The sequence below is a fragment of the Tenrec ecaudatus genome, chromosome 5, assembly GCF_050624435.1.
Source record: "Tenrec ecaudatus isolate mTenEca1 chromosome 5, mTenEca1.hap1, whole genome shotgun sequence".
NCBI classification, from domain to species: domain Eukaryota; kingdom Metazoa; phylum Chordata; class Mammalia; order Afrosoricida; family Tenrecidae; genus Tenrec; species Tenrec ecaudatus.
Genome location: NC_134534.1, coordinates 131,899,269 through 131,912,897, shown reverse-complemented (window position 1 = coordinate 131,912,897; position 13,629 = coordinate 131,899,269). Strand labels below are relative to the sequence as shown.

The window sequence follows — 13,629 nt, the reverse complement described above, 5'->3', positions numbered from 1 at the left end:
TCGCTGTCGCTTCCTGCCCAGTATTTAACGCACTCTGCCACGTGGATCCTAGAACACGACTGAGAGAAAGTCTACATTAGTATTAGTCTCTCCTCACAGGGCCATCGTTCTATATAAGTTCATGTAGCTTATAGTATTAGCTTATGGCTTCCGTACTGATTCTGTTCATTTCTGGATTTATTCATATTACTGATTTTATGTTGGGTGACATGGAATGATTTGTCTTTTGCTGTATATTTACTGCTTAGGGCTATTCCTGTGATTTCTTAAGAACAATCTCATTCTTTGGATATTGAAATTTAAGGATGCTTATTTTCTTTGCCACAAATACACCAATAATTTGGGATGTGCAATCCTTTGTGGTTTTGATAGTACAGAACACATCCTGCATTTCAAATTAGGGATTTGTAAAATGTCACTAAGACCCATGAATGGAAGAGCTTCCTTGTGCTGCTGTGTTGTGTTGATACATAAGGCTTCCAATGTGAGCTTTATAATTGGGTTTATTTTACTTCAAATGGAAGGAGAGGAACCAGAGACAGACCTGAAGAATCAGCTCTCACAGCTAAAACAGTATCCATGGCTCTACCGCAGGGTTCAGAACACTCCTCCAACATCTGTTTCTCCATCTCCTTATGATGGATGTTCCTGGTTACTCTGAACTTGGGCTGCAAGTTCACCGTGCTACTTTGTTTTTAAATTGACAAGTTTACTTCACTCGGGCCTGGTAATTTATAGGATGAAAACATTAGCCTTTGAAAACATTTCCTTGTTCAGAAAATCGTAGGACATTGCCAAGTATTTCTCTTTCTCTTAATTCTTCCTTCCCTCCTTGCTCCCTCCCTGCCGTCCTTTCGTACCCCCTCCTTTCCTCCTTTAGCCCCTCCCACCCTCCCTCCTCTCTCTTCTTTGTTTTTGCTGTAGAATTTAAATAAAAGCAAGGTGTTATTTATGGAACATATTATGTGTTTTAATTTTTGTTGTCTGCCTAGGCATAAAGTATGAATTCCAAAGAAAAATTTGGTGGTTGTTCCTTTAAACTCTTATTTTAAGTTGTTTGAAGGAATTTATTATTTTTAATTAATAATGTAAAAAATGGGCGCCCTCCCCCCCCTCCCCACAACTTCAGATCATCAAAGAAACTCAGCAGATTGTTCGGCATTTAGAAAAGATACTTGACTTTCAACAAATACAGAAATCTGTTTCGTCCAGGCCCTCTTCCTCTGAAACGAAGGATACCCGTGGCTTTTCTTTGGTGACGTTTTCCCCAGGTGGCATCTCATTGGGCTAGAAGCCCTAGTTGAACCCTAGGGATGGAACTCTGTATCCTTGACACCTTGTTTTACCATCAGCACTCCATGCGATTTCAGAAATGAAAGAAGGGGCAATTGTGGAATGACTGGCCTTTCCAGTATACTCTGAATGCTAGCAGGAGTAGAAATGTCTAAGGGTGAAAAAAGTTTTAGTTATAAAAACAAAATCACTTCCATAGATTTTATTCTGACTCATAACAACCCTACAGGACAGGGTAGACCTGACCCTTAGAGTATCTGAGAATTGTAAAAATTTTTATGAAAACAGACAGGCTCGTCTTTCACCTGAGAAACAACTGGTGTGTTTGGACCACTGACCTTGTAGTCAGAAGTTCACTGCACAGCCTGCTATTCCAGAAGCATCAGAAAGGGGCTATAAAGTTACAGGTGGGCATCCATTGGCAGAAGGGACTAGCCTAAACCTACTATACATCTAGCATTTGTTCTTGATTGTTTAGCCAAGAATATTCCGGTGGCACCAGCTACCAATCCAAAAGTTAGCAGTTCAAACCCATCCAGTAACTCCAAGAGAGAAGGACCTGCCAATCGGCTTCTGTAAAGATTGGTGTTGTTAGGTGTCATGGTGTTGGCTCTGCTGGGTAGGAGAATTCTTATAATACCATAACTTACTTATACACGAGCCATTTTTTATACTTGTCACCAGTAGTGCACCTTAAAACAAATTGTGGGCCACGATTAAAAAAAAAATTGTTGATAAACGTTGGTGCCCTCTTGTGCCCAGGTTTCATAAACGTTGGTGTCCTCTTGTTTTTGAATCAAACTCATATCTCCAAGACCACAGGTTCAGGGAGGAAAGGGACTGTGTTCCCAGGTTTCATAAGGAGAGGCTAGAGAGCTCTTTTCCTTGCAGGGTCTTTGGACCCTGTTAGAAGTGTCATCACTTTGTTGTGCCAGTTTCACACCTTATGCACTTTCTTTAGCTTCACTACTCTTTTTGATTGATTTCTTGAATTGCAGATAAATCTGGTTAACTTGTAACAGCTTTATGCAGCAGGGGAAAATAATCAGACATGAATGTCAAACTCCTTACCACTTCTACCTCCCAGATCTGTTGGGGTGCAGCCTTCTCTTGTCTCCCTTGTAGTTGCTTCTTGTCTGAGTGAGCTTTGAATTAGTATCTCAGGGAGCTTATGCATAAGCTCTGTATTCCTCCTTGTATACATTTGCAAATGGGACACAAGGAAAGTTTTTTCCTCTTTCTAGGTTGTTTCTACTTGTGAGCGTCTGCTTCAAATTCCATTCTTCCTAAACAGAATGGGGACAACATAGTTTGTTTGAGAAGCTGCTGGGTCATTCTGACAGCCTGAGAGTGTGTCGGCTGCATGAGCACCGATTGGTGGTCCTTCTGATTGCTGCGTGACTTAGTGGATTGTGAATATCATGTGGGTAAGGTCACCCCAGCACTGGCACAGGTGCTGCACCATGATGATATTTTCTATTGGTCACATGACATGTACACAGGCTAAGCAGTGCATAGCTCATGGTAACTGATTACTGATTACGTCTGGACGTGGTTGTCTACGTGCACTTGTTAAAAAATGGCTTGATGCTGTCGTTGTTGCTTGCAACTATTTGACTTGGGGCAACGGTCCGTATGTTGGGTCATCATGATCAGTGAGCCCCTCAAAGTCATCGTTGAGGCCATAGTTTGCGAGTGTCTGCACTGGAAGGAGCTCCTATCCCAGCACGGATCCGGCCGCATTCTCTGTGTGCCACAGAGCTTCCACTGGTTAATTTTTGGAAACAGATCACCAGACTTTACTTCCTAATCATCTGTAGTCAAGGGGCTCTGCTGAAAGCTGTCGACCATCGGTTACCCTGCTGGTATCTTAAATCCTGGTGGCATTGCTTCCAGCATCATTCCAACAAAATAGAAACAACAGAATTGTCAACTTTCATCATAGTTAACTTTGCACAACATGAAAGTGATTTCTCCCACCCTGTGCCCACAGATGAACTTGGATTGGCTAACAGGTATAATGGAATCTAAGTGTCAATGAACACCTGGGCCCTATAGACGTGGAAAGCATACTTCTTGAGTTCCAGGGTCTCTGCACATTTTCTCTATGAACTTTTCTATAGTTTCCGAAGTTACCATGTGGGTTTATATTAAATGGTCCACCATTCAAACGCATCGGTTCTTCTTTGGTCTTCCTTATTCGATGTCCAACTTTCACAGACATATAAGCCCATTGAAAATACCATGGTTTGGGTCAGGCATACCTTACTCCTCAAAGTAACCTCCTTATTCTTTAGTACTCTAAAGGGGGTCTTGTGCAGCATATTTACCCAATGCAATCCATCATTTGATTTCTTTAAAAGAACTGATTGAGGATCCAAGGAAGACAAAAATCCCTGACAACTTCAATCTCTTATCCACTTATCATGGTGTTAGCTATCCGTCCAATTGTGAAGATTTGGTTTTCTTTGTTATTATTTTTTTAATGTATTATTAATTGGGAGTTAATACATATATTATTCCATCGTTAAATCACATCAAGCAGAATTGTACAGTTTCCAAAAATTTTCTTCCTGGACTCCTTGACATCATCTCTCGTTTGCCACCCCCACTCCCTAAACTGTACTCTCCACGCCCCAGAACTCTCATTTTACTTGCTATCTCTATAGGTTCATCAATTCTGGGTAGATTTGGTTTTGAATTGAGTTGTAACCCATACTGAAGGCTGCAATCCTTGATCTTCACCAGCAAGTGCTTCAAGTCCTCCTTGCTTTCAGCGAGCAAGGTTGTGTCTTCTGCACACCGCAGGCATCCCCCCAATCCTGATGCCATATTCTTCTTCATATAATTTAGCTTTTCTGATTATTTGTTCAGCATACATATGGGAAGAGGATACAACCCTGATACAACCTTTCCTGATTTTAAACCATGCAGTATGCTCTGGTTCCGTTTGTGCAATGTCTCTTGTTCCCTGTAGAAGTTCCCCGCGCATACAGTGAAGTGTTCTGGATTTCCTGTTCTTCCGAAGGCTATCAATAGTTTGTTATGATCAGCAGAGTTGAATGCCTTTGCATAGTCAATAAAACATAAGGAAGCATATTTCTGGTAATCTCTACTTTGAGCCAAGATCCATCTGACATCAGCAATAATATACCTGGTTGCTCGTCCTTTTCTGGGTCTGCCCCGAACCTCTGGCAGCTCCTTGTCAGTGTACTGCGGCAACCACTGTTGGATGACCTTCAGTAAGGATCACGTGATGTCTAAATCAACGCTCTATAATGTGAACATTCTGTTGGGCCACCTTTCTTTGGAATGGCTATAAAAATGGATCTCTTCCAGTTAGTTGGCCAAGTCGCTCTCTTCCAAATTTCCCGGCACAGATGAATGAGTGCTTCCTTTGTTCGCTGAGACATTTCAATTCCTGGAACCTTGTTTTTGGCTGATGCCTTCAGTGAAGCTTGAACATCTTCCTTCAGCCCCACAGGTTCTTGCTCAGATGTTGCTACTTTGAAATGGTTGAATATTGACTAGTTCTTTTTGGTATAGTGACTGTATTCTCTCTATCTTCTTTTGACATTATTTGATGCTCCCCAGATTATTTGATATTTTTTTGTAGAAATTTAAATATTGCAACTTGATCCATGATTTTTTTTCTTGTTAGTTCTTTCAGGTTAAGATATGCTGGAGGGGGGGGCGAGAGGGGGGAGATATACTGAGCACATTCTTCCCTTTTTGTTTTCTAACTCTCTCTTCACACTTTATTATAATATTTTACTTTGTTTTCTTGAGTTGCCCTCTGAAATCTTCTGTTCAGCTCTTTGACTTAATTTCTTCCATGTACCTTAGCTACTCCATACTCACAGAGTAAGTTTCAGAGTCTGTTGACTTCCACTCAGATCTTTTCTTTCTTTTCTGTCTTTTTGATGACTTTTCACTATATTCATGAATGAGTTCTTGATGTCATTCCACAGCTCATCAGGTCTTCTGTCATTAATGTTCAATGCAGTAAATGTGTTCTTGAGATGTTCTCAAGATTCAGGTGGGATAGACTCAAGGTCATATTTTGGCTCTCATGGACTTGTTTGACTTTACTTCAGCTTCAAACTAACTTACATATGAGCAATTTATCAGTTGTTCCACAGTGAGCCCCTGGCCTGGTTTTAGCTGCTCATATCAAGCTTCTCCATTGTCTCCTCCTACAGATGTAGTCAGTTGACATCTGTGTGTTCCATCTGGGGAAGTCCACATGTACAGTCACCATTTGTGTTGTTAAAGTTATTTGCTATGAAGAAAACATTGTCTTGAAAATTCTATCATGTGATCCCCTGGCTTCATTTCTATCCCAAGCATGTATTTTCCAACTACTATTTCTTCTTTGTTTCCAACTTGTGCATTCCTATTATCTATGAATCTCAATTATATATTTGATCAATATAAGACTGAAGACTTGGTAGAATTCTTCAATTTCTACATCACTAGTCTTTGTTGGTGGTGTGTAAATTTCAATAATAATATTGATTTCTTTTCCTTCAGTATGATTATTATCCTAGTACAGCCTTGTACTTTAAGATCGATCTTGAAAGATTCATTTTGACAATGGATGCAATGTCAATTCTGGTGCATCAGTAATTTCTGGCAGATGAGGGAACTGAGGCAAAGAGGCTAAGTAACTCACTTGAAGTCATACAGTATGAGATGCAGCCAGAATATGAACCCACACAGACCCCATGCCCACACTACGGTATCCACTAGTGGTTGGTACCATTTACAGAGGGTGACCTAAGGCACTTGAGCAAGTCAGCTGCGCTCAGTCTCTCAAAGGACATGGCCATCTGCAGACTGTAGTAGATGTTTACTTCCGGGCTTCAAATCACACTCTAAACCTTTTCTATGAATCGGTGGTATGAACATGGTGCTGTCTCAAGTAATTAGGAAAAGAAGGACAGAAGTGACACTGTCCTCATTGGGCATTACTGACTCGGTGTGTCAGGTAAGCCTGAGCATGCCACCTCCTTCCTCCTTTCTTTTTTCTTCTTTTTTAGAAAAAAGATGCATTTAAAAAATATGGAACGCTTCACGAATTTGCGTGTCCTCCTTGCGCAGGGGCCATGCTAATCTTCTCTGTATCATTCCAATCTTAGTATATGTGCTTCTGAAGGGAGCACGCCACCTCCTTTCTTATTGAACTTCTCAGGCAATCCTTTGATTACAGATAGTGAAACTGAGGTGTGTATTGTTGTTGGTCTTCGCAACTCAGGCCATATACCCTGTGTGCTTTATGTTAATTATACACCAAGTTGCTTTGTGTATTTGTTACTGAGCTTAGGGACCTTCTAAGGAGTCACCACTAGTAACAGCGTACATTAGTGGGCAGTCAAAGCGAAACTAGGAATCTCACTGGCTTATCAGAAAGATCCGTGATCCGAAGGCGCTATTTGAAATTCATATTCCTTCCATATTGAGTAATATAAAGCCTGCCCATAGCATGGTGGATGAAATAACAGAATGTGTTAGTTGTATCAAAAGACAGCACGGGCAGATTGGTCACAGAGTAATGGCTGGCTCAGTTGCTGCAGTTAAAGAAGTGCTAGTGCGGTAGTGAGTGATGTCTTTGCCTGCTAACCCCAAGGGCTGCAGTTCAAACCTACCAGCTGCTCTTTGGGAAAAGTTGGCGCTTTCTGCTTCTCTAATTATCTCCAGCTTTGGAAACCCACACGGGCTGTTCTCCTCTGCCCTGCTGGTATAAGTTGGAATTGATTTGATTAATGGCAGTTTGGCCTTCTGGTTTCGTTGCAGCTATGATTACTGAAAGCAGCCCCTGGAATACCAGGGGTTAAATGCTGATTTGTGGATGGTTTGAACCTGCCAGCTGCTCCAAAGCACCGGTTTCTGTAATTGTAACGGTTTCTGTAACGGTAACGGTTACAGCCGCAGAAATCCCAGGAGGCAGTTTTACCTACAGAGTCGCTATGAGCCAGAGTTGACGTGACAGCACCCAACAGCAATAGCAGGGTGGTTGCTTGTCAGGGATCAGTACAGCCAAAGACTCCGTAACGAAACTCCTGCTCATAACCCAGCTCATTTCTATTTTAAGATTGTGATGTCCCAGATCATCACCATTTCTATACAAGGAGGGGTCAAAGGGTTTTGTGGGAAAATGGAGTTAAAAGATGATGGAATTTCCCCCTTCTCGCCTTGTGCTTTTAAGTTCAATGTATTTCAACAATTTGTTTGCATTGTTTTGAATGACTTCTGAAATACTGGGTGTGCCCGCGCCCCATCTTTCTTTTAAATGTGCATTTTCTCCTGAAATTGGGTTGAAGTCTTTTTTCTCTCTCTCTCCCCATTGCATGCCCTATTACAGCTTCTGTTTTACTTTAGCACTTACAACTGGAATTTCATGCATGTTATGGTTTTGTTTTTGCTTTCTATTTGCTTTTAAGTGGAAAATGTCGTGGTTCACTTCTCAGTGTTACCTCTGTGACCATAAGGATTAAAGTGTGGGCTTAGGTTTGGAAGCCACACCCACTGAGCCACCTTCTGTAGGTATGCACTTGAACGAGAGGGATTTGTGGATGTAGGTAAGCAAAATCTATTTTTAACATTGTCCTACTAAAATAAATGATGGGGTCTGTGTTTTAAAACATGCAAATCAGCCCAGTGGTGAGGCTCAAGGTTAAAAATGCAGCGAGTACTAGAATACTGCCTCTTAGCCTGAATGTGTTGCTTTTTATTGACTTCTTCACTTAAGTGTCAGCCTGAGCTATGAGGAAAATTTACCTCCCAACAATGGACCAATCTTTCAGACCTTGTTTATAAAGTTAGATGTTTTCAATGATTAATGTATAACTTTGAGAAAATGAGATGAATTAAAATGGGAGCATATACAGTTTGAGGCTGTTATTTAAAATAGATGATCCTAAAAAATGTTGTAGTCATTAAAAAATAAATGAGAATGTCTAGAAAAGAATATAGGGGAATCTATAGCAAACTGTTTCTAGTGGTCGTTCTGTGATGAGAACTGGGCTAAATATCAAACCCAAAACGTACTGCCGTTGAGCCGATTCCAGTTCACCAGGCCATAAAGGCCGAGTAGAACTGCCCTTGTGGGCTTCTGAGGCTGTAAATCTTCACAGGACCAGGAAGCTTGATCTTTCTCCATCACATCAGCTGTTGAGTTTGAACCACTGACTTGTGGTTAACAGCCAGGGATTTAAGGAATGTTAAAAAATAAATAAATACAATCAAACTCCCTGCTGACGCACAGCAGCCCTCTGGGACAGGGCAGAACTGCCCTGGTGAGTTTCTGAGACTGTGATTCATGATAGGAGTAGAAAGCTCCGTCTTTCTCTCTCAGATAGGCTAGGGGGTTACGAATTGCTGCCCTTGTAGTTAGCGTCCCAGTGTGCAACCACTATACCACCAGGGCTTCTTGATGGAAGGTAGTCCTGGTCAAAAGCCTTCCTTGTGTTAGCATATCTGTTCCTTACTTATCGACTCTCAGATTATCCAACATTGCACATTTACAGCAAGAGCAAAATAACACCACCACCACCTATGGCATTACTTTGTGTATCGAAAACATACATGAGCTGTAACAGATACAGAGTTGTGGGCAGAGAACAGCACTGCCTTTGATGGTAAATGCTGTGTATCAACTGCACTGAACCATGATTTTCAGTGATTGTGCAACTGCGTACTGATACACTTTGGCAACACGCAGCCATGTATTTACTCTCCTTTTTGTGATCTGTTGTGGTCTCCTCCAGTTTCACATAATATCAATTATTACAAAGTGGCCTGATCTTTACAGCGTAACCATGTTGATATAGGAGTGAATAGATTATTATTATTTTTACCAGGACATGTATATGTTTTTATGTAATTGAGATAGATATCTCTAATGAATTTTATAAGAGTATTAGAAAACTTCTCTTCCCCCCCAACTTTTTGAGGAGTATCATTCCTCGGAGAGGTGAACGTATTAAATTTACATAGATTATATTACTTCGTGGTCTTCTCTAGAGGAAAGATAGCAGGAAGGTGTGAGGATTTTAAAAATTAAAAATGAATAAAGGTTTTCAATCACCAGCTTGTGAATAATTTTTAAAAGTTAGAAGAGCCCTATAGTTTGAAAAATTATATTCAAATTTCTGCTACCTTACCACCAGGGCTTAGCTTTGTTGTAATCTCCCCTGTTGGCCCTCAAGTTTATATAATTAAAATTTGGGGGGCTGAACATTTTCTGGCAGCTTAATTAGAAACAACAAACCATCGACATTCCTGCCAGTTTGGAAAGGCTTAAGGAATTCTTATTGGCAAAATTACAAATATATAACATTTTGTCTGTGTGTATACATGCGCACATGCGTGCGCACACACACACATATACACACACGCCTGGTGGTTCAGACTGCCTGAAGGTGACAAGATTAGCTCTGTTTTTCTAGTGAAGTAGTAAAAATTAGATTAATAAGTACCAGGCAAAAAGCTCTTTCTTTTCTCAAAAGAAATCTTACCTTGAGTGATTCTGGCAGTGGGAATCTGTGCCTTAATTAGCCCCATGTTCCTTTTACCTCCTGGGAAATAAGTACGGGATAAAATTGGGGATCAAGATGTAGACGCACATTGACTTAGCACACGCCGCTCAGTAATTCATCAAGGAATGTTGGTAATTAGTCCTGCCTCTTTCAACTCTTGGCTTATTTCATAAAACCGGTTGATTTAAAATAATGCCTGCTGACTTATTATCAACACATTTCAAGACGGGGTCGTGGCTGCTACACAAAGCAATACTGTGCAAGAAGAGAAGTACCCCCTCTTGTTTCTGTGGGTTTTTCACAAACTTGCAAGGGCCTGCCTCTCGGGTCTCCTATTAACTTTGTTGCGCTCTCTCTTCCCCCAGTCAGCATTTTGCTGAGCTTGCTTTTGTATTTTGATAAAGAGAAAGGAGGAGAGAGAAAAAAAAAAAAGCCCAAGCTCTGGAGGTCCTGAATGTGAGGTGCTCGTCAAAGCCTATCGGCTCAGTGTGGGTTGATGGAATTTAATTTGAATGCTTCATCTGGTGAGACAGACTGCAGTCATGGCCTTTGGTCTTCTTGCCGTGAAATGTTTGGTGATAGTTATGACAGCCAGGTTAATCTTAAAAGATGGAATTTATAAGAAGCGTCTAACCTTATGCCTTAAGCTTTGTTACCTTGGTATCCAAGCGCTGTAGTAAGTTGCAATTTGGATGCCAGATTCCGAGTAATGCCAACCAATGTGCCTCATTATGCCTGAGATGGGGCCACAATCAGTGCCCCTGTGGAAAATCCCGGATTAGCCTGGCTCCAGTACTTCATTGAGCGACCTGGGGCCCGTTTCCTCTTCCCTCTGCCTCAGTGGCCTCATCTGTGGAATGCAGGCAATGGGACATGCCCTTGGAGAGTGTGTGCCAGGCTAAGTGAATAATTCACCCGAGTGGTGTTGTTGACTAGGGCTGAAAGAAGACCCCAGTGTTGTAGTGCGCCACTGAGATGGCCTCTCACTCGTGGGAATGGCGTGCACAGCAGGCTGGCATTGCCCAGCCCTGTACCAGCCCCGTGCTGGGTGAGACACCGTGACCCAGAGGTGCTGCACTGACTGACAAGTAGATCACCGCCCCTTTCCCAGACTCTGCCTTAGTCTGGAGTCTGCTGGAGCCCGTTTAGAACCATAGCAGCCCAGCCACCTACAAGAACCAGTCGACAGCGGTCATGCTTGGTACCTGTTGGCCTGGAGTGGAACCGGGCCCCATGGGTGTAAGTGGAGAATTTTACTACCAAACCTCCACTCTGCCAGGAGCCACATAAGTGAATTCAAACTTTCTAAAACAATTTTAAAAGCCGTCAAAAGGCTTTGGGCCTCACTAAACATCTTCTCTACAAAATGCTAAGAGCTGCTTTTTTGGCTACCTTTGGTGATTCTACTGCTTAGGTGCCTTCCAATGTTGACATATTCAATAACTATTAACTAATTAAAACCTTAAAAATCATCGAAAGGCATTATGAAATATATTTAAATAACTCTCTTAATCCAATGCAATACTTTAAAAAATATTATCATTTTAACCTACAATGGGTACAAAAATTACTAACATGCATTTTGACCTTTCCTGTTGTCTTAACGTTAAGTCTTCAAGATCAGATATGTTTATATATGTGTATATATATCTCAACAGGTCTTAGTTCTGATGGTGAATTTTCATAGAAATTGCTTGACTTGTTTGAACATTTATAAAACTCACAGTTGAGAATAGATTTCCATCTGAAGTTACTTCAAACATATTTGCTAATTTTCCAATGATAAAATTGAGCATATATTTTAAAGCTTAGCTTTACATAAAATTGGGACAAAAAGAAGAAGCAGAAGCAGTTCCTTAGAGGCCAAGCCATACTTCAGGTGCTCAGGAGCCATGCAAGGTTGGTGACCCTCCTGTTGGCAGCCCAGGTCCCAGTCAGGCAGCTCAGTGCTGGAGGGCAGGGAAGTGCTCAGAACAGGATCCCATCCCACTGTGCTTTATAATACAGAGTAGGTTAGGTGCCACTGAGTTGTTCTTCAATTAAACGTGACCCCCTGTGACAGAGGAAAAATGCGTCATAGGGTTTCTTTAGACTGCAATCTTTATAGCAGCAGGTCACCATTTTCTCTACCCTGGAGCTGTTGGGGGTTTGAATTTCCAAAGTTTCGGTTAGCAGGTAAGCGCCTAATTATTGTACCACCAGGACTCGATAATGTGTAATAGTAATTAATATCATCTCCAACTTTCTATCTTCATCAGCTTCTATTATACCTACTCAATACTGTCATTTGCATATCCCTCCAGTCTCCTTCCCCAGCAAAACAAAGCAAAAACAAACAATAAACTAATCGTCATATTCTTTCTCGTTGATCTTTAGAGCGACTTTAGCTCACATATGTCATATGTGGTAGATATTTCCTATCAAAACGAGCCTTTCTAAGAAGCCAGCCATCAGCAGTCACCCTTGGTAACAGAATTGTGTCCAGACTGCCAACCACCTTCCATTCAGGCTGAGCTCAGAGACAGCGCTTCACTTGTTAGTCACACATCTTACTCATACTTTCAACCCAGGTTCACGTCCAACCTACACATATCACACTGACACAGCACCTGCCCAGGGCGTTAAAGATGTCTAAAATCAGGGGAATATAGAAGCATGTCATTAAGGTTCTAGTCTTTGTTTGAAAAAAGACTTTGAAGAACAAGGATATTAGTTAATCCTAGGTTGTTCTTTAATATATGTTCAGTGGTAATTTAATTAATGTGAAGCCTCTTGAAATCCATTATTCCCCCTGCTAGAGTTTTAAACATGATCTTTTTTGCACTAATGTTGCTAAGGCAATTTCTTCTTGCAGTTAACTTGTAGTATATTTTAGGAATTTGCAGCACAGGTGACAACTCAATGAAACGTTTCATCCCCTTTTCTTATTCACTTGTGAACCCAGTGTTGCAGTTTGAGTCTAGTTTCCATGATTCATTAGACCAGAAATAATATTCCTGAGATGATCATGTGCAATTTGTTGGCACCTTGTCATTCTTAAGGAGCACTAGTGGTGCTGTGGATAAACATGAACTTGCTAATCACATGGTTGGTGGTTCAAACCCAGCAACTGTTCTGCTGGAAAAAGATGAAAGTGGAGGCCATCTGTTTCCTTAAAGATTTAGTTTCAACCCCCACCTAATTTTAGCTTTGGCAAACCCTAGACATGAGTTATCAATTCTACTGTGTTCTATCGGGTCTTTATGAGTTAGTTGGATTGATTTGATGTAAGTGGTTGAAAGAGAGAATATGGATTATGTTGGAATAAATAGACTGCTGTCAATTTAATGTACTCTTCATATAATACCAGGAGTTCCAAAGATGAATTATTGTCCCCTTGCAATAGCACAAAAACCAAGATATTGATTATGCCATGATTTCCAGAAAGAAAAATCACTACATTGTAAGATTCCATAATTTTCTTGGCCTGGAGTCCTATATGAGGGCAAATCAATGCATTACCACTGGATTCCACTTGATAATCTCCTGGGTTTATGTCTCTGCGATGAACGGATGACTGTGGGCAAGATTTCCCAGTACTATATTTCCTTGTGGATTGGAATCAACTCAGTAACAGCGAGTTTTAGTGTCATTACGGTGCCTTAAAAAACAAAAACAAAAAAGCATGAATGTCAAAAAGTGTTGCATGAAGGTCAGTTGGCCCAAAGAGCTTCTCTTTCTAGCGGTCGTTTAAGCAACATCGAAGTTAATGAAGATGATCTAATGGGATTAATAGTAACTGAGAATGAATTTTGGA

The 13,629-nt window shown here is 41.0% G+C and overlaps 1 protein-coding gene and 1 non-coding gene across 3 annotated transcripts in view; one reads left to right on the top strand and one right to left on the bottom strand.

Moving 5' to 3' along the window:
- Positions 1-13,629, top strand: part of MITF (melanocyte inducing transcription factor) — a 295,608-nt gene that overhangs the window by 183,112 nt on the left and 98,867 nt on the right. The window lies entirely within an intron of this gene.
- Positions 6,352-6,458, bottom strand: LOC142449468 (U6 spliceosomal RNA). Its single transcript, XR_012784629.1, has one exon. It is a non-coding gene; the product is annotated as a U6 spliceosomal RNA (small nuclear RNA).